Source organism: Plecotus auritus (genome assembly GCF_963455305.1).
Source record: "Plecotus auritus genome assembly, chromosome: 15".
NCBI lineage: Eukaryota > Metazoa > Chordata > Mammalia > Chiroptera > Vespertilionidae > Plecotus > Plecotus auritus.
The window spans coordinates 3,978,541-3,998,671 of NC_137781.1; the positions used below are offsets into that span (position 1 = coordinate 3,978,541).

A 20,131-nucleotide genomic window follows, 5' to 3' on the forward strand; every position below is an offset into this window, starting at 1 on the left:
GCAGGTGGGAGGAGCCGGCCCCCAGCTGGGTTTTGGACGATAACCTCCCACCTCTTGCATCCCCCTCAAAGCCGCCTGGTTCTAGCCCAGCCAGCGTGGCTCAGTGGGTGAACATCGACCCACGGACCAGGAGGTCTCGGTTCGATTCCCGGTCTGGGCACATGCCGGGGTTGCGGGCCTGATCCCCAGTAGGGGGGCGTGGAGGAGGCAGCCGATCTATGCGTCTCATCATGGATGTTTCTGTCTCTCTCTCCCTCTCCCTTCCTCTCTGAAATCGATAAAAAAATGTATTTTTTTTAAAAAAAGAAAACAGCCCTGACCGGTTTGGCTCAGTGGATAGAGCGTCGGCCTGCGGACTGAAGGGTCCCGGGTTCGATTCCGGTCAAGGGCATGTACCTTGGTTGCGGGCACATCCCCAGTGGGGGGCGTGCAGGAGGCAGCTGATCGATGTTTCTCTCCCATCGATGTTTCTAACTCTCTATCCCTCTCCCTTCCTCTCTGTAAAAAAATCAATAAAATAGATTAAAAAAAACAAAAAAAACAAGACCTGTAACTGGCCACAGCCAGGAGCCCTGCAGAGGGAGGGACACAGAGACATCCTCGGAACACACAGCTCCACAGTGGGTTTCGAACCAGCAGCCACGAGGCCGCCCATGAGAACATCACGGTCAGGGTGGGCGGGGCCAGTGGCTGCCAGCCGGGCACTCGGGGCACCGGATCCCACCTTGTGGGTTTTCACAGCGTTGCCCGTGACGTGTTTGTACGAAGCAGCGGAAAATCGGGTCTCTGAGGGGCCTGCCTCAAAACAAGTAAAGTTCTATTGGGACGGTACCCACCAATTACCTGAAAAACGGGGGAATGTGTAGCCAGCGATGGACATTACTTTGAATAAAGCACTCTTGATGTTTCTCTTGAAATTATCGTGTTTTCTTTGATTACAAAATCTGCATTTTTAACTGGTTGACAGTTCATCTGCATTTTTTTTTTAACCGGTTGAGAGGCAGTCCTCATTTTTAACAGTTAATAATTAGTCTGCATTATTAACTGGTTAATAGATAATCTGCATTATTATAATGAGGATTTTGTAATCAAAGAAAACACGATGATTTCAAGAGAAACATCAAGAGTGCTTTATTCAAAGTACTGTCCATCGCTGGCTACACATTTCCCTCATCTTTCGGGGAATTTGTGGGTACCGTCCCAATAGAACTTTTCTTGTTTTGAGGCAGACCATTCAGAGACCCGATTTTCCGCTTCTTGGTAAGTTTTGAAGGGCTGCTCAGAAAGTGCGTGTGCCATCGATCGGAACAAGTGGTCATCTGAAGGAGCGAGGTCTGGTGAATGCGGAGGGTGGGTTAATACTTCCCAGGCAGGATCTTTTAACGTGTCTTTAACTGGTTTTGAAGTGTGTGATGGTGCGTCATCATGAAGCAAAATTACTTTGCCGTGTCTTCTGGCCCATTCTGGTGGTTTCACGATCAAAGCGTGGTTCAAATTGATTATTTGTTGTTAGTAGTGATCCGTATTAATGGTTTCCCCTGGTTTTAGAAGCTCAGACTACACCACACCTTCCTGAACCCACCAAACGCAGAGCATGGTCTTCTTTCCGAAGCGATTTGGCCTTGCAGTCGATGTTGATGGTTGACCTGGATCCACCCATGATTTTGTGCCTTTGGGATTCTCAACATAAATCCACTTTTCATCGCCAGTCAATTCGATGCAAAAAAAGACTTTTCTTTCGTGCCGTTGAAGCAACATTTTACTGATGACATTTTGGTTTTCCATTTGTCTTTCGTTCAGTTGATGGGGCACCCATTTTCCTTCCTTTAAAATCTTTCCCATTGCTTGTAAACAATCAGAAATTGTTTGCTGAGCAACGTTTAATTTTTCTGCCAGTTGTTTTTGAGTTTGACACGCATCTTCATCCAATAATGCTTGTCATTGTTGGTCTTCAAACTTTTTCAGTTGACCTGGACGTTCTTTGTCTTTCACATCGAAATCATCACTTTTAATGCGTTTAAACCAGCGTTCACAGGGATCTTGAGATGGAGCATGTTCACCATAAGCTTCCCGAAGTATACGATCACTTTCAGCAGCACTTTTCTTCAAAATAAAGTAATGAATTAAAACTTCCCGCAAATGCTCTTTTTTTTTGGCACAAAATTCGACATTTTTTTAAAAACATACTTTATTGATATTTTACAGAGAGGAAGGGAGAGGGATAGAGAGTGAGAAACATCGATGAGAGGGAAACATCGATCAGCTGCCTCCTGCACACCTCCTACTGGGGATGTGCCCGCAACCAAGGTACATGCCCTTGACCGGAATCGAACCCGGGACCCTTCGGTCCTCAGGCTGATGCTCTATCCACTGAGCAAAACTGGCTAGGCAAAATTCGACATTTTTAAGCGTAAAAATATCTATGATGTTAACACCTTCACAAAATTTGACATAGGAAGTTTTGAAGCTTGTTGTCAATACAACAAAATAGCATACATATCAAATCGAATATACACGGAGTGGCCGGATGACGATGATCTCTGAGCGCATAATCATCTGGCCACTCAGTGTATATCCTATATAATAAAAGGCTAATATGCAAATTGTCCCCTCGACCAGGAGTTCGACCAGCAGGCAGGCTGGCCAACTGCCCATGTCCCCTCCCCCTGGCCAGACCCCACCCATGCACGAATTCATGCACCGGGCCTCTGATATATATATATATATGTGTGTGTGTGTGTGTGTGTGTGATATATATATATATGTGTGTGATATATATATATATATATATATATATATATATATATATATATATCCTGAGTGGCCAGGTTATTATGCGTTCAGAGATCATCATAATCTGGCCACTCAGTGTATATCAACATGTGTGGAACCCCATCTATTGAGAAAAAATCTGCATTATTAACCAGTACACCTAGTAAATCCTGCTGAAGGGGGGGATTCACGGAGGAGACGTGACAGATGTATCCTGTTCTGCCTGAGATGGCTAAGAGCCCACCAATGTTCGCAAGAAGCATGAGCTGGAGAATGTCGGAGACACAACAGGCCTTGGAGACAGGGGGGCCTTGTGGCCCCTATGAGATAGGGGAGACCGAGAGCAGGTGCAGCTTTTAAAATGCCATTTACCCGAACACACACCGAGTACCCCCCGTGTGGGAGGTGTTGGGCCGGGGAGGGCCAGGCCTAGAGATGTAAGTAAGAGACAGTCCCCTGCCCTGGCCAGTGTGGCTCAGTGGATAGAGCGTCGGTCTGTGGACTGAAAGGTCCCAGGTTCGATTCCAGCCAAGGGCACGTGCTGGGGTTGCGGGCTCGATGCCCAGTAGGGGGCTGTGCAGGAGGCAGCCGATCAGTGATTCTCATCATTGATGTTTCTATCTCTCTCTCCCTTCCTCTCTGACATCAATAAAGAAATATTTTTTTAAAAAAAAAAAAAAGAGAGAGAGTGAGATAGTCCCCTGTTCCATGGGCAATCCAGTGTAGTTAGGGGACCGAGACACAAGAAAATACACCACAGGGCAGAATGGCAAGAAATACTAAAAGGCCGGTGTGTAAGCTCTCTAATTCTCTTTTTAAAGGGAATTCAGAAGATCAAACAGAATATCCAGTCATTATTTTACCATTGCCTAGAGGTGTGATATATGCATAATGGCAATGCCAGAAGGATAAGAAAGCGAGAAACCACACAAAACATTTGAAGTCATGACTGCCACATCCACGGTTAAACTCAGAAGACCAAAAACCACAGATCCAGGGAGCGCGAAGGACACCAAAAAAAAGTAAGTAAGTACCAAAAAAAAAAAAAAAACAATCTATACCTCGGCGTATTGTATTCAAACTGCAGAAAATTGAACAATAGAGATCATCTTGAAAAGATGTCCAGAAAAAAAAAAAAAAAAAAAAAAAAAAAACCCGACTTACTTATAGAGGAACAAAGGTAAGAATTACATTAGAGCCGAAACCGGTTTGGCTCAGTGGATAGAGCGTCGGCCTGCGGACTGAGGGTCCTGGGTTCGATTCCGGTCAAGGGCATGTACCTTGGTTGCGGGCACATCCCCAGTAGGAGGTGTGCAGGAGGCAGCTGATCGATGTTTCTCTCTCATCGATGTTTCTAGCTCTCTATCCCTCTCCCTTCCTCTCTGTAAAATATCAATAAAATATATTTTTAAAAAAAAAGAATTACATTAGACGTCTCTTCAGAAACCATGAAAAGCAAGAAGAAAGTGGAATAAACAGTGAATGTATGGAAAGAGAAATCATGAACCAAGAATTCTGTACCCAGTGAAATTATCCTTAAAAACAAAAGTGTGTAGGGGGGGAGGGCGGGGGGGAATAAAGACTTTCTCAAACAAGGAGTTTATAGACCTGCCTTTAAAACGTGTTGGAAGAGAGTCCTCCGAGAGAAGAAAATAGTATCAGTGAGAAATTCTGAACCACATTAAGAAAGAAAGCACATCAGAGGTGGAATAAACGAGGTAAAAATAACTACTGGCTTATGATGACCGAAAGATGATTAACTTCTGCATATTTAGCTTGAATCCACCAACGGCTCATCTGAACGCTCGATAGTTATAAATGTATTTCTTTAGATTCTATCGGGCTTTTATGTAATAAACTTGTCTATGAAGAGCATCAGTTTTGTTTCCAATCCATGTGACTCTTTTTCTTTTCTTATTGCATTTGCAAAGATCTCTAGGACATTGTTAAACAGAAATGATCCTAACAGACACTGTTATTCTGTCCTGAATTTAAAGGAATACTTCTAAAACGTAGCCATTATGCCCTAACCGGTTTGGCTCAGTGGATAGAGCGTCGGCCTGAGGACTGAAGGGTCCCAGGTTCGATTCCGGTCAAGGGCATGTACCTTGGTTGCGGGCACATCCCCAATAGAGGGTGTGCAAGAGGCAGCTGATGGATGTTTCTCTCTCATCAATGTTTCTAACTCTCTATCCCTCTCCCTTCCTCTCTGTAAAAAATTAATAAAATATATAAAATAAAAAAATAAAAAATAATAATAAAATAAAATGTAGCCATTAGGTATAGTGTGTGCTGTAATTTTTATTATAAAATAACACTATTAAATAATAATAATTTTATCATATAAACCAGGATAAAAATGTCTACTATTATACTTTTATCATACATTACACTTTTGCATATTTCAAGAATGATTAAGATAATGGAATCTTAAGGAGAAACAATTGTAATAATCTGAACAATAAAGATTTATTAAATTAAAAAAAAAGATAATGGAATCTTTCATTGCTGTAAGTTACACTAATCCATTTTTTTTTTCAGGTTCAATTATTCCTGGGATTAACTCTATATTCTGATAACATGAGGAGTTTTTTTTTTTTTATCACATTACTGGATCTGAATGAAATTAATAGTCTATTTTTGTCAAGGTTACATGAATCTCATGATTTGATTTGGTCACCTTTGCTTCCGTATGTATTCTGTGGAAAATTTTCATTAAAATGATGATTACTTGTTATTTGAAAGTTCTACGGAGCCCCCTGGACATGCCATAAGCCGCGTGCCATATGGGAGAGAATACAGGAGAGTCTCGATTCCATTTCTTTAAAGCTAATGGGACTATTCAGAGTTCCTATTTTTTTTTTTTTAATTTTTAGTGGCCAGTTTGGTCACTGACATATTTTCTAGGAAGTTAGACACTTTCATTTTTCAAGTATAATGGTAAGATGGTACGCTTGGTTTTATAATTGTCAGATTATTCCTGTGTCTTAAGATACGGTTGTTAGCCAAAACCGGTTTGGCTCAGTGGAAGAGCGTCAGCCTGCGGACTGAAGGGTCCCGGGTTCGATTCCGGTCAAGGGCATGTACCTTGGTTGCGGGCACATCCCCAGTGGGAGGTGTGCAGGAGGCAGCTGATCGATGTTTCTCTCTCATCGATGTTCCAGACTATCTATCACTCTTCCTTCCTCTCTGTAAAAAATCAATAAAATATATTTAAAAAAAAAAAAAAAAGGATACGGTTGTTAGTCATTACTGGGACCTTCTTATGTTCGCGTGATTAATCTTTCCGTGTGTCCATTTTATTAGTAGTCCTCTCCTAGGAGCTAGCCCTGGGCTTGCCTCGCCATCATCACGGCATCTTCACTTCCCCGTTCAATGGTATCTGTGCTTTCTCTACTTTCCCCTTCTCTCCTCGGAATTAGACTCTTTTCAAATATATTCTTATTGATTTCCAAGAGGAAGGGAGAGGGACCAGAGAGAGAAACAACGACGAGAGAGAATCATGGATCGGCAGCCTCCTGCACACCACCCCCCCCCATCGGGGATGGAGCCCGCAACCCAGGCACGTGCCCTTGACCGGGAGCCGCACCATGACCTCCTGGTTCCTGGGTCAACGCTCAACCAGTGAGCCACCCTGGCCGGGCATCCAGGAGTTTTTACATTTCAGGTGGGGTCTATTAGCTTCCGACAAACATACTTGGCATCTATTTTTAGACCTCATCAGCTTAATGAAAGGCGCGCTGAATGCTTCACCGCCAATTACCGTGCTCAAGATAAATGCATGCATTTATTCACTCTGGGTAGTGATGATTAAGTGGGGGCGCATCTCACCGTAGCCTCGCAGACATTGGAAATATAAATGAACGGACTGCGATGAAGAAGACCCCCTCCCCGGCCCAGCCTGAGGGAAATGCTACTCATAGGGCTCCCTCATCCTATTAGCGTGCAGTCGCCCCTCTGTTCCCCCTGCGCGTTGTGGGGATGAGATAAAGCACGAGCCAGACGCGTGCCACTCCAAGAAGGGGCCTGGCCCAGCCAGCGTGGCTCAGTGGTTAGAGCGTCGACCTATGAACCAGAAGGTCACGGTTCGATTCCCGGTCAGGGCACGTGCCCAGGGTTGCAGGCTTGATCCCCAGTAGGGGGCGTGCAGGAGGCAGCCGATCCATGATTCTCTCTCATCATTGATATTTCTATCTCTCCCTCTCGCTTCCTCTCTGAAATAAATAAAAAAATAGATGTTTTTGTTGTTTTTTTTTTTTAAAAAAAAAAGATGTCTGGGTGTAAATACTGGTAAATGCTTTTTTCTTCTTTTGTTTTATGACTGTATTATAAAACATTTTATGACCAAAATGTCAACTTTCAATGCTTACACAAATACAGGGTATCTCCCAAAAATGTGTATACACACATTTTGAATAATTACAAAGGCAGTGTTTATGAAAATGCATTTCGTTTTAAAAGTTGAGCTACCAGCTGTTAAAGTGTATATACATGTTTTAGGACACCCTGTCTATGTATTTGTTAAATAGTATTTATCCATAAATTAAATAAGTTAGTACTTTTTAATCGCTTTTTTAAATTGATTTTATTTTTTTAAATATATTTTTATTGATTTCAGAGAGGAAGGGAGAGGGATAGAAACATCAATGATGAGAGAGAATCATTGATCGGCTGCCTCCTGCATGCCCCCCACTGGGGATCGAACCTGCAGCCCAGGCATGTGCCTTTGACCGGTATCGAACTTGGGACCCTTCAGTCCGCAGGCCAACGCTCTATCCACCAAGCCAAACCGGCCAGGGCTAAATTGATTTTAAAGAGAGGAAGGGAGAGAGGTTGAATCATGAATGTGAGAGAAAAACATCGATCGGTTGCCTCCCGCACACACCCTGACCAGGTCTGGGGATCGAACCCGCAATCTAGGTATGTGCCCTGACCAGGAATGGAATCCACGAGCTTTCTTTCTTCTTTTCTCCTCTCTCTCTCTCTCTCTCTCTCTCTCTCTCTCTCTGGTGCACAGGACAATGCTCTAACTGACTGAGCCACCCGTCCAGGGCTATAATTATTTTTTGAAAGTCACAGTCCCCACTTCGATTCTGCATTCATTGTATTAATACTGTTCCTCATCGATGCCTCCATTAAAACCACGTGCTTTATATTTCCCGCCGCCGAACAGATTTTATCGCCATCCATAGCCCCCAGGGCTTACTAGTAGACAGAGGCTCGATTTTAAAGGAGGGCAGGGAGCATTTGAAAGTATGTGCCAAAGCAAACACATTCTGTGCTCAACAACTGTTTCTTACGCAATTCTTGGCCTTCCAGGTGCCAGCCACCGTCCTAGGAACCGGAAATACCGCAGCGAGCCAACCGGACCTGCGCCCGCTCTGGTGGAACCTACAGGCCGGAGGGAGGGCTCAGCGGATAATGAAAGAAGCAAGGGAAGCGTATGTGTCCGTGGAAGAAAAGGCCCCGACACGGTAGGGAGAGAGGCAGGTGTTTGACTTCAGGGAGGGTGTTCAGAGAAGACGTTTCTGGGAAGAGTTGTTTGAGCAGAGACGTGAAATCGTGTGAGAACAAGCCATGCAGGTTGCCCTCTGAGGGCACTCTGGGCATTCGGAACAGCCAGTGCCCATGCCCCATGGGAATGCCAGGGATGGCTTGGAGACGAGAAGGACAGGGCCCCAGTGAACAAAGCTGGGAGGATGGGGGCTAGGGTCATGGTGGTGGTGGTGATGGCATGGGCTAGGGTCATGGTGGTGGTGGTGATGGCATGGGCTAGGGTCATGGTGGTGGTGATGGCATGGACTAGGGTCATGGTGGTGGTGATGGCATGGACTAGGGTCATGATGGTGGTGGTGACATGGGTTAGGGTCATGGTAGTGGTGATGGCATGGGCTAGGGTCATGGTGGTAGTGATGGCATGGACTAGGGTCATGGTGGTGGTGGTGGTGGCATGGGCTAGGGTCATGATGGTGGTGGTGGCATGGACTAGGGTCATGGTGGTGGTGATGGCATGGACTAGGGTCATGGTGGTGGTGATGGCATGGACTAGGGTCATGGTGGTGGTGATGGCATGGACTAGGGTCATGGTGGTGGTGATGGCATGGGCTAGGCGCAGGGGTGGGCAAACTTTTTGACTCGAGGGCCACAATGGGTTCTTAAACTGGACCGGAGGGCCGGAACAAAAGCATGGATGGAGTGTTTGTGTGAACTAATATAAATTCAAAGTAAAGGAGCGGAGGGGAGAGCAAGAGAACCGGATAGAACAGCCAGATCCGGCCCGTGGGCCGTAGTTTGCCCAAGGCTGGGTTAGGGTCATGATGGTGGTGGTGATGGCATGGGCTAGGGTCATGATGGTGGTGGTGATGGCATGGGCTAGGGTCATGGTGGTGGTGGTGGCATGGGCTAAGGTCATGATGGTGGTGATGGTGGCATGGGCTAGGGTCATGATGGTGGTGGTGGTGGCATGGTCTAGGGCAGTGGTCGGCAAACTCATTAGTCAACAGAGCCAAATATCAACAGGACAACGACGGAAATTTCTTTTGAGAGCCAATTTTTTTAAAACTTAAACTTCTTCTAACGCCACTTCTTCAACATAGACTCGCCCAGGCCGTGGTCTTTTGTGGAAGAGCCACACTCCAGGGGCCAAAGAGCCGCCTGTGGCTCGCGAGCCGCAGCTGGCCGACCCCTGGTCTGGGGACATGATGGTGGCATGGATACGTATTGCAGCGGGACAGTGATGAAAAGGAATCAGATTTGAATATGCTTCGAAAGTCGAGCCCTCAGGAACGTACAACACTTGCGTGCAAACAGCCTGTAGAATAACTACCCCTATCATCCCCAACGGGAAGCCACCCACATAACCTTCAGGGAGTGAACGAACCGAAGGTGGTGGGTGGTCCCAGCTGGCGTGGCTCAGGGGTGGGGCGCGTAGACAGGAGGTCACCCTGGGATTCCCGGCCAGAGCGCACAGCCAGGTCACCGGCTCCATCCCCAGCAGGGAGGGGGGGCGTGCAGGAGGCAGCGGATGGATGATCCTCGCACATCTTTGATGCTTCTCTCTCTCTCCCTCTCCCTTCCTCTCTGGAAATCAATAAAAAACATATATATATTTTAAAGTCAAATAACTTACATTGTGTTAAACATGGTATACAACGTTTAGAAACCTTCACGAATGCCCTAAGCTTGGAGGAGTTACATGAGGATTGTCAAGAAATGCGCGAGGGCGGTGTGATCGGGGCTGTTATTTGCAAAGGGGGCGTGGTCACGCCCGGAGGCAGACGTGGGCCGTCCTCGGCATCAGCCGCGGAAACCACCCCGAAGCGGTGGCGCGAGAAGTTGCTAAGAGGGAAGCGAGAAACGGGCGAAGGTCGGAGAAGCGGCTCAAGAGGCAGAAGGACCGACTCCCGGCTGAGATGAGACGTGATGCGTCGGCCCGGAGCAGGGCTTGGAAACGGAGCCGAGACCGGATGGGTGGGAGAAAGTTTGGGATGCTTAGGAAGGAGGAGGGGTGGACGCAAACCGCCCCCGGCAGGTGCCCCCGGGGGCATCGGGAAGGGCGAGCGTCGGAGCGCAGGTGCCAGGGCGCGGAGGGGAGCCGTGCGCTCTCCCGGGTCCTGCCACGAGTGCGCGCGCTCGGGAAGGGGGGGGGGGGCCGGCCGCGGCGGGGCGGGGCGGGGACGCAGAGCAAGGCGCGCACTCGTCCACCTTCCACGGGCGGCTGGGCCGCGGCTGCGGCCGGTGACGTCAGGGGAGGGCGCGCGCAGGGCGGCTGCGGGCGGAGCCGGGAGGCGGTCGCTGCGCGCGGCCGCCAGCGCACGGGCGCGAGGGGCGGAGCGGCGCGCGGGAGGAGGCGGGGGAGGAGAGGCCCCCGGGACCGCGATCGGCAGCTGGGGAGGGGGCCGCGGCACCGGAGCGGAGCGCGAGAGGAACAGCTGATCTGATTTTTCCGTGAAAGCGAGAGAAAATGGAAGTCGGGTAGCCTCGGCTTCGGTGCGGGGCCGGCAGAGCGCAGAGGCGCGCGCGTGCGGCAGGTGAGACGGCGCTGGCCGCGGTGCTGACGGCAGCGGCGGGGTCGGGGCCGCGAACCACACAGGTGCTCAGTGCGAGCGCGGGCGCCGGGTCCCTCTGTGGCCCCGCGGCGAGGCGGGTGGGCGCACAGACGGGGTGGCCCTGGATCGAGGGCGCGGGGGACACAGGGTGGGGGCGCCGGGGTCATGGGGTCCGCACAGGGCTCGCCCGCGCGTCTGCATTGCAGGCTCCTCTCTGGACCCCGAGGGCGGCCGTGGCCACCGGCTCCAGCCCGGAAGGCGCGCCTTCTCCCGGGCAGGGCGCGGCGCTCCGGCTGGATCGGGGCCGGCGGCTCCTCCGGGCCGCCTCGCTGTCCGCACTGGAACGTGAGGACAGGCGTGGGGGCACCGGCCCCGCTATGCGTGCGGACGCGCCGGGTGCGGGGCGGGGGGGGGGGGGGTCTCGCGAAGCCGGCTGATTCCCAGGCCCGGCCCGGCCCGGGAGCGGTGCGTGAGGCCGCCAGCCGGGCGCCCGGGCTGTGGCTGCGTGGGCCACCGCGGCCCAAACCACCGCTCCCTCCCTCGCTCCCTCCCTCGCTCGCCCCGCTGGGTCTGGCTGGACAGCAGGCAAGCCGCTCATGCAGTTTGGCTGTGAACCCGGAGGCCTTCCCGAGCGTCTTCTCCCTGGAGGAGGGAAAAAAAAAAAAATTGCATCGCCTGTGCCTTAAATGCTCCTTTAAATTGGGGAGATGTCAGTGACGTCATCATGAACAAAAACTTTCCTTCATTGGACACAGCCGCTCGCGTGTCCCCTCCCCTCCTCCCCTCCTCCCCCCGGGGTAGCGGTTGCAGCCCTAGCAGAAGCCTGGGCATCAAGCGGATCTGCCCTCTGCCCTCTGCCCTCTGTGCGCCATCCAGCGCCTGGCAGGAGTGCAGCGCTGTTTCTGTGGCTTGGGGATGGACCGATGTGAGGGGAGCCGGAGGGGAATGTGGAAGCTCCCGGTGGGTCTGGGTGCTGCTTCAGCCACAGGGAAAGTCACGCATGACACTGGCCAGGCCCGAGATGGCTAAACGACAGCGGGCCGAGAGCCGGGGGGGAAAAATTGTAAAGATATTCTATTGTTGGGGGGCGGGGGGGGGGGCAGGTGGTGTGTCCAGGAAGAGGTGGACGGGTTCGCCCAGATCGTCACAGGCCTTGGCGGCGTCAGGGACATCTCCAGCTCTCCTTCCTGGTCGTCACCCTCCCTCCCCCTCTCCGACCCCCTCCCTCTCCCCCCAGGATGTATCTGGGAACAGCCTGCCCCGCCAAAGGGGGTGGCGGTGTTTGATTTCAAGTTCGCACATGTATTTCTTCATTTGTTAACCCTCAGCCGAGGATATTGTTCTGTTGATTTTTTTAGAGAGAGTAGAAGGAAGGGGACGGGGGCGGGGACATTGGTTGCCTCCCCCCCACGCACCCCGACCCGAGGCCAGGGGTTGAGTCTGCAACCTTGACCGGAATCGAACCCGGGACCCCTTCCGCACGCAGGCCGACACTCTATCCGCTGAGCCACACCGGCCAGGGCTTCTCCGGGGCTTTTGCGTCCTTACCGTGTCCCACCAGCGTCCACGGCCAATTCAACACCCAAAGCGGGCAGAGAGCGAGCAGGGGGCCCGCAGACCTCCCTACGGCGCCGCCCTCCCCCCCCCCCCGTCCCCGGTTCTGGGGGAACCCTCCCCCCACAAAGTGTGAGCAGCGGGCCATCATGGTGGGGCCTGTGGCTGTTCCATGAGTGCCGACAGTTGTGAGAAGGAAAGGAAGCAGGTCCCCAAGGCCGTCTGGATGCCTCGTCAAGCCCGTCATTTCCAAGGGATGCCCCACCAGGGACCAGGCTATCGACCTGTTTGCATTTAATAATGAATGACCGCTCCTCGTTGGTCAGAATAACGCTGGCCTTGCCCGGCCGGCGTGGCTCCGTGGCTGAGCATCCACCTAGGAACCGGGAGGTCACGGTTCCATCCCCGGCCAGGGCACACGCCCGGGTTGGGGGGGGCTCCGTCCCCAGGGCGGGGCGCGCAGGAGGCGGCCAGCCGATCCATGATCCTCTCTCGTCACCGATGTTTCTGTCTCTCTCTCTCTCTCTCTCTCTCTCTCTCTCTCTCTCTCCCTCCCCCTTCCTCTCCGAAATCAATAAAAATATATGAAAGTAATGATGAAATAGGCATGCCTGACATTACCAGGGTAGCATGGCGGGTCCGTAAGGAGTACAATACCACGTGCCACGCAAACGTTAAGAGTCTGGTCAGGGCCGAAACCGGTTTGGCTCCGTGGATAGAGCGTCGGCCTGCGGACTGAAAGGTCCCGGGTTTGATTCCGGTCAAGGGCATGTACCTTGGTTGCGGGCACATCCTCAGTGGAAGGTGTGCAGGAGGCAGCTGATCGATGTTTCTCTCTCATCGATGTTTCTAGCTCTCTATCCCTCTCCCTTCCTCTCTGTGAAATATCAATAAAATATATTTAAAAAAAAAAAAAAAGAGTCTGGTCAGGGACGCGCGACTCTCGGCCCCTGGATGGGCGTGAAGGGGATGGGAAAGCTGTGGTGTACCAGAGGCCCCTGGCATTCAGGGTGGCCATGGGCAGAAGCTGTTGCTTTTAAAAAATATATATATATATATTTTTTTATGGCATGCGCCCTTGAACGGAATCGAACCCGGGACCCTTCAAACCGCAGGCCAACGCTCTATCCACTGAGCCACACCAGCCAGGGCGAAGCCATGGCTCTATGGAGTCTTCCCAGGTCTGGGTCTCAGCTGAATTCTGTGTGGCAGGTGTCCCCTGAGGGAGGGACTGCTGAGGCCCTCAGCCCTGGGCGGGTGGGGGGGGGGGCGGGGGCAGCACTGGCGTTGGGGAGGCACTGAAGCCTGTGTTCGCCTTGTGGAGGAGGGGGCGGCCCCACCCTCGGAGGCAAGCAGGGTGTCATGCGCCTTCCCTCCCGGAGCCGCCACACGCGTGTCCGTCACGGCCAGGCTGGGTGAGACGGGGCCTGGGAGCGGAGCTGTGTCCAACGTGTGCGTGTGTTTAGCGAGTTTGCACCGTTGGGCGTGTGTTGGTTTCTTTGTTGTTTTAATCCTCACCGCGGGGATGCTTTTCCACTGATTTTCATGGAGAGGGAGAGAGAGAGGGAAAGACAGAGGGAAACATCGATGGGGGAGAAACACATCGACGGGCTGCCTCCTGCACGTGCCCCCCGACCAGGGCCCGGATTGGGGAGGAGCCTGCAGCCCAGGTACGCCGTGCCCTTTGAGCGGAATCGAACCCCGGGACCCTTTGGTCTGCAGGCCGCGGGTCTATCCACGGAGCCACACCGGCCAGGGCTGCCCTGATGCTCACAGGCGCTCTAACATTTGGTCGAGGCGTTTCTGCGCGTGACGTGTTCTCCGTGGAGGAGATGGGTCGTTAAGGCTCTGGGCTGTGAACCTTTTAGAAATGGGGTCTGGATGCAGGTTCGGTCCCCCCGCCCCGGTCAGGGCACGCATGGGGGGTGGCAGATAGAGGGTCTCTCACATCGATGTCTCTCTCTCTCTCTCTCTCTCTCTCTCTCTCTCTCTCTCTCTCTCTTTCTCTCCCCCCCCCGCCCCTCCCTCCCTCCCACTCTCTCTGGAAAGCAAGTCTGTGCACCGGTCTGGCCGCAGACCCCGTGTATGCTCACCTGTGGCTTGTGGGGACGCTCACCGCGGGGTTCCTGGCCGAGGTCCCTGCGTTACGTGTGAAAACGAACACAAACGCGGTCCGTCTTCCCAGCTAAACCCTTCAGAAAAGCAGTCCCTGCGGCCCCTCCGCCGTTTCCCCCGCCTCGGCTGTTCCTTTCCTTCCCTGTGGAGCAGGGGGGTCCTCACACTTTTTAAACGGGGGGCCGGCTCCCTGTCCCTCAGACTGTTGGAGGGCCGGACTATAGTTTAAAAAAAAAAAAACTATGAACAAACTCCTATGCGCACTGCGGGGCCCGGGACGCATCGGCTGCTAAGCAGGACAGGCAGCGGCACCCGGCGGGCCGGATCAATGTCCTCGGCGGGCCGCCTGTGGCCCGCGGGCCGTAGTTTGAGGACACCTGCGAGCTTCAGGTCACGGATTTCCTGCCTTAGGCCCCCCGGGGAGGAGGGGGGGAGGCTGAGTCAGCTCCTGTGCGGGACCAGCAGGGGGCGCGCTCCACGGGGCCCTTGGGCGCTGGGGGACCCCCTACCTGAGCCACCTTGGGAGGGATCGCCACGTGGGGAGGCGGGGGGAAGAGTGGGGGGTGTGCGCGCACGGGTATGTGTGCGCTCGCTGCGCTGGGGTTGGGGGGATGGAAGCAGACAGAAGGTGGGGCGCATACGTGATTGAATAGCCAGCCGTGGTGGGCCTCCCTGGAGGGGCCAGGGAGATGCTTTCGTCAATGGCTCCGTGTCGTGTCCTGGGAGAGGGGCGGCTGGTTCTTGGCTGCAGACCCAGTGCCCTTCCCAGACCCCCTGCCCCAGCTGCTGCGGAAGGGAAGGAGGAGTTGGCCCCCACACGGTGAGGGCTTGGGGGTGCAGGCCCTGTGCTGTCTGGTCTGGGTTTGACCCCTGTGGGCTTAAAACCCCTGGGACTCAGGGTGGGCGGCACCTCCCAGGTCCATCTGCCTGCCTCGCCACGATCGCTGGCCACACTCAGGGTTTCCCCGATGGAGACCAGCAAGTGGTCCATCACCGGGCGTTTCTTTTGCCATAAAAACAAACAAACAAACAAACAAAAAAACACAGGCCCAGCCGGCGTGGCTCAGGGGCTGAGCGTCCACCTAGGAACCAGGAGGTCACCGTTCGATTCCCGGTCAAGGGCACAGGTCGGGGTGGCGGGCTCCATTCCTAGAGTGAGGCGAGCAGGTGGCGGCCGATCCAGGATTCTCTCTCATCACGGATGTTTCTCTCTCTCTCTCTCTCCCTCTCCCTTCCTCTCTGAAACCAATAAAAACATATTTTACAAAAAGAAAAGGAAAATTTTTAAAAAAACGGGAGCAAAGAGGCAGCTGTGCTTTGCCCAGGAGTGTGTTTCCGGCGTCAGGCGAGGGCCGGCTTCCTCACCAGCCAGTCCCCACCGGGGCCTCTTCTTGCAGGAACAGGGCCTGGGGAGGGAGGGAGGGGGGGAGGGAGGGCCCGCGTGCAGGCCCCTTTTGGGGATGTTGTTCCCCTATCTCTTCCCACAGAGCCCACACGCGAGAAAGCGGAACCGTCGCACCCTGGAGGGGAGTGATCTTCTCCTAGAGAACTACCCCTACGCCACGCCCGGACATGGCTTTGTACTTCTTAGTCTGTCGAACGCGCACGGAGGCCCTGGTCGGCTTTGGCTCAGTGGAAAGCGCGTTTGGCTGGTGGCCTGAAGGGTCCCAGGTTCGATTCTGGCCAAGGGAACGTGTCAGTTGCAGGCTTGATCCCTGGCCCTGGTGGAGGGCACGTGCTGGAGGCAGCCAATCAATGATTCTCTCTCATCCTCCCTCTCTCTCTCTCTCTCTCTCTCTCTCTCTCTCTCTCTCTCCTTCCCTTCCACTCTCTCTAAAAATCAATGGGAAAGTATCTTCAGGTGAGGATTAGCAAAAAGAGGGAGGGAGGGAGGGAGGGAGGGAGGGAAAAAGCAAACTATTGATTTCCGGGGGACAACAGGATGGTGCGTTTGGAGCTTTGGGCTGAGCCAGGCTCCGCACTGGCACACTTCAACTGGCTGCAGGGAGAGGTGCCACTCGATGTTTAAAAGCAAACCAGCAGGTGGCTACTTGTACTGATTTCAGAGAGGAAGGGAGAGGGAGAGAGAGAGAGAGGAACCTCGGTGATGAGAGAGGGTCACCGACGGACAGGGCCCCTGACTTTCCTTCGACCCGAGTCGACTTGCCTTATCCCGGGGAACGGTCTGGCAGGCGGCAGCGCGGCTCACCAAGGGCGCTTGAGGCCTCGGGGCTCCTGGGAGGGGCCGGTCCAGGCGAGACCCCACTGCTCAGCACGTGGGGTCTCGTTGTTACAGCATCGGTACGCGGCTGCGTTTCAATTCAGCTCCTGCGCGCCTGACGTGCCTGGACGGCCGGGAGCACGGACACGGGCGTGGATGAGTGTCTGTCTGTGCGTGGCCCTGCTGTCTCCATGGTGACCAGGAGGGAGCCCCCCCCCCAGCCTGGAGCGGGCCCCCTCCTGGCCCCAGCCCTCACCGCGGGCCCATCCCCTAGGTCTTCATGTCACGCGTCGAAGGAAGACACGCAGCTGCCCGGCCTGTGATATTCCCCTTTCATCCCACGGTTCCATGCACCGTAGCCTCTTATTTTTCTCCAAGGCTGAGGAGAAAGAAAAGAAAAAATAAAAAAAAAGGCAGTGAGAAAATTGAGATGCCTCTTCACCATATTTGTGTGCGTGCCCCCCGCCCCCCGGGCCCGAGGGAAGACGGACACGTCAGCAAGTCCTTGCGCTTAGGAATGAGCTGCGTGCGTCTCCGAGGTGCCTTGCTCAGAACCGGCTCCCCATCTGTGTTTGCCAAAGGCCCCCGAGCCGTCCTGTGGGAATTAAAACCAGAAATTGAATCACGCGTCCCCGGGATCGCCGCGATCCCCCGGACCCAGACCACACGGTGACGCGCAGTAACGGGACTCGGATGTCCTGTAGCACCGTGTTCGGTCTAAGAAGCGATCGCTTCGTCCGGCTGGTTGCGGCTCAGCGGCTAAGCCTTCACCCACGAACCAGGTTCAGATGCCCGGCCAGGGCACAGGCCCGGGTGGCGGGCTCCATCCCCAGCGGGGGGTGTGCAGGAGGCAGCCGATCCATGATTCTCTCTCATCACTGATGTTTCTCTCTCTCTCTCTCTCTCTCTCTCTCTCTCTCTCTCTCTCTCTCTCTCTCTCTCTCCCTTCCTCTCTGAAATCAACAGAAAAGAGAAAAAGACGTGATTGTTTCTCCTTTGCCATTATCTGTATACATCGCAGTCCCGGAATGCAGTTGCAGGCAATAACGAGCTACACCTATCCGATCAGACAAATTACGGCACGCTAGATTTGGTTGTTGTTAATCCTCACCCAAGAATATCTTTTCCACTGATTTTTAAAAAAATATATTTTATTGATTTTTTTACAGAGAGGAAGGGAGAGGGACAGAGAGTTAGAAACACCGATGAGAGAGAAACATCGATCAGCTGCCTCCTGCACACCTCCTACTGGGGATGTGCCCGCAACCAAGGTACATGCCCTTGACCGGGAATCGAACCCGGGACCCTTCAGTCCGCAGGCCGACGCTCTATCCACTGAGCCACACCGGTCAGGGCTCCATTGATTTTTAGAGAAAGTGGAAGAGAGAGGGGAGAGGGAGAGAGAAACATCCATGTGAGAGACACGCATCAATTGGTCGCCTCGTGCGTACACCCCACCCAGGGCCGGGAGGTCGATCCTGCAACCCAGGTATGTGTCCTTGACCGGGAATCAAATCTGTGAGCTACCGGAGTACAGGCCGACGCTCCAACCACGGAGAAACCCCAGCCGGGGCTGCGCACTAGACTTCCCAAAACTCTTCTCTCTGCCTTTGCTTTTCCGAATCTGGGTTTACAGAAGGGCCTGGAAGGGGGACGGCATGTCTGTGCCGTCCACGCTGCACAGCGGGGTCCGTCCCCCCCGGGGGTCGGCGGGTGGGCACGCGCCATGGCCACTCTGATGGACACTGGTCCTAGCACACACACAGATGACTTGCGCTTGTGTTTGTCGCCTAGGTTCATGGCAGGTGGAATATATTTCTCTCTCTCTCTCTCTCTCTCTCTCTCTCTCTCTCTCTCTCTCTCTCTCTCCCTTTCATTGTATGGGGGCTTTCAGAGAAAGTGTGGAGGAGTCAGCCATCCCCGAGAAGCGGCTGTCTGGCAGGCGGTTGTGTGGGTGCTGGGGGTTTCGCTGACCACCTTGGGGGACTCCGTGTGCTTCGAGAAGGAGATGAGGGTCAGCGTTTCCCCGTCGGAGCTGGGCAGCGTCCAATGTTTGTAACTCTGGGGTTCCTTTCCCAAGAAAAGTTGTTGTGTCCGGCCGGCGTGGCTCCGTGGCTGAGCGTTGACCTGTGAACAGGGAGGTCACGGTTTGATTCCCGGTCGGTTGGGGCACATGCCGGGATTGCAGGCTCCATCCCCAGGAGGGGGCGTGCAGGAGGCAGCCGATCCATGATTCTCTCTCCCCATCGTGGATGTTTCTATCTCTCTCTCTCTCCCTCTCCCTTCCTCTCCGAAATCAATTTAAAAAAATTAAAAAAAAAAGGAGTTGTTTTGCTCCAGAACACTTCCCCACAAAGGCCCCTCTGTGAGATGAGGCGAGCTATTGTATTAGAGATTTGGCATTGCCCCGGCCCCAGGCCCTCCCCTGCACAGCAGCCGGAGACAAGGAGGCACATGAGTGCCACAGTGGACGTCTGGCCCGGGTCCCCCCGGTCGCTGAGGCCTGGCCCTACCCCTCCTGAGTCCCAGCAGAGCCGGGGACGGACCCCCCCCCCGCCGCCCCGGCCTGTGTCTCGGAAATCTCTGTGGCCTTCTGGACATTCATTAATAAAGCCTTCGGTGAACACTTCCTGCTCTAGTCACTAAAGAATATTGAATGGAGGCCACCATGTGCAAACAGCAAGAATAGCCACGGCCTGGCCGGCGTGGCTCCGTGGTTGAGCGTCAACCTAGGAACCAGGAGGTCACGGTTCAGTTCCCGGTCAGGGGCACACGCCCGGGTCGCGGGCTCGATCCCCAGTGTGGGGCGTGCAGGAGGCAGCTGACCCGTGATTCTCTCTCCTCATGGATGTTCCTCTCTCTCTCTCTCTCTCTCTCTCCCTTTCTCTCTCTCTCTCTCTCTCTCCCTTTCTCTCTCTCTCTCTCTCTCTCTCTCTATCTCCCCGTCCCTCCCATCCACTCTTTCTGAAAAGCAATGGGAAAAATATCCCCTGGTGAGGAAAAAAAAAGAGAGAGAGAGAGAGAGAGAGAGAGAGAGAGAGAGAGACTCTACTCATCAAGGCTCATTTGTATTTTGTCTTTTTGAGAAAAATGTTTACAGAATTCTTGTCACATGGGGCAGGGGGTAGCTCCTGTTAGACAAAAGCTCCCAAGAGCACCCCCCCCACCCACAGGAGACGGGTGAGCGCTGTGTGTCTGAGGCCCTCCTCGGGGCGCTGTGCCCCGGGGCTGTCAGGAAGGGGCACCGGGGGCCAGTCTTCCCCGCTGCCAGGCCTGGTTCTCCTTCCTCTCGTCCCCTCGCTGAGTAAGGCCCGAGGCTGCCCAGCGGGACATCGGTCAGGGGATCCCGGGCTGGTGACCCGCCATTCCCTGTCCCTATCCCCAGCCCTGCCCTCGGGGTCCACGTTAGTTAGAACGCCTG

General features: G+C 53.6%; 1 protein-coding gene across 1 annotated transcript in view; it reads left to right on the forward strand.

Moving 5' to 3' along the window:
• Positions 1-10,602: 10,602 nt before the first annotated feature.
• Positions 10,603-20,131, forward strand: part of OTUD7A (OTU deubiquitinase 7A) — a 36,694-nt gene continuing 27,165 nt past the window's right edge. Inside the window, 1 exon segment of the mRNA XM_080651666.1 lies at positions 10,603-10,802. The gene's annotated coding sequence lies outside the window, so the exon portion shown is untranslated.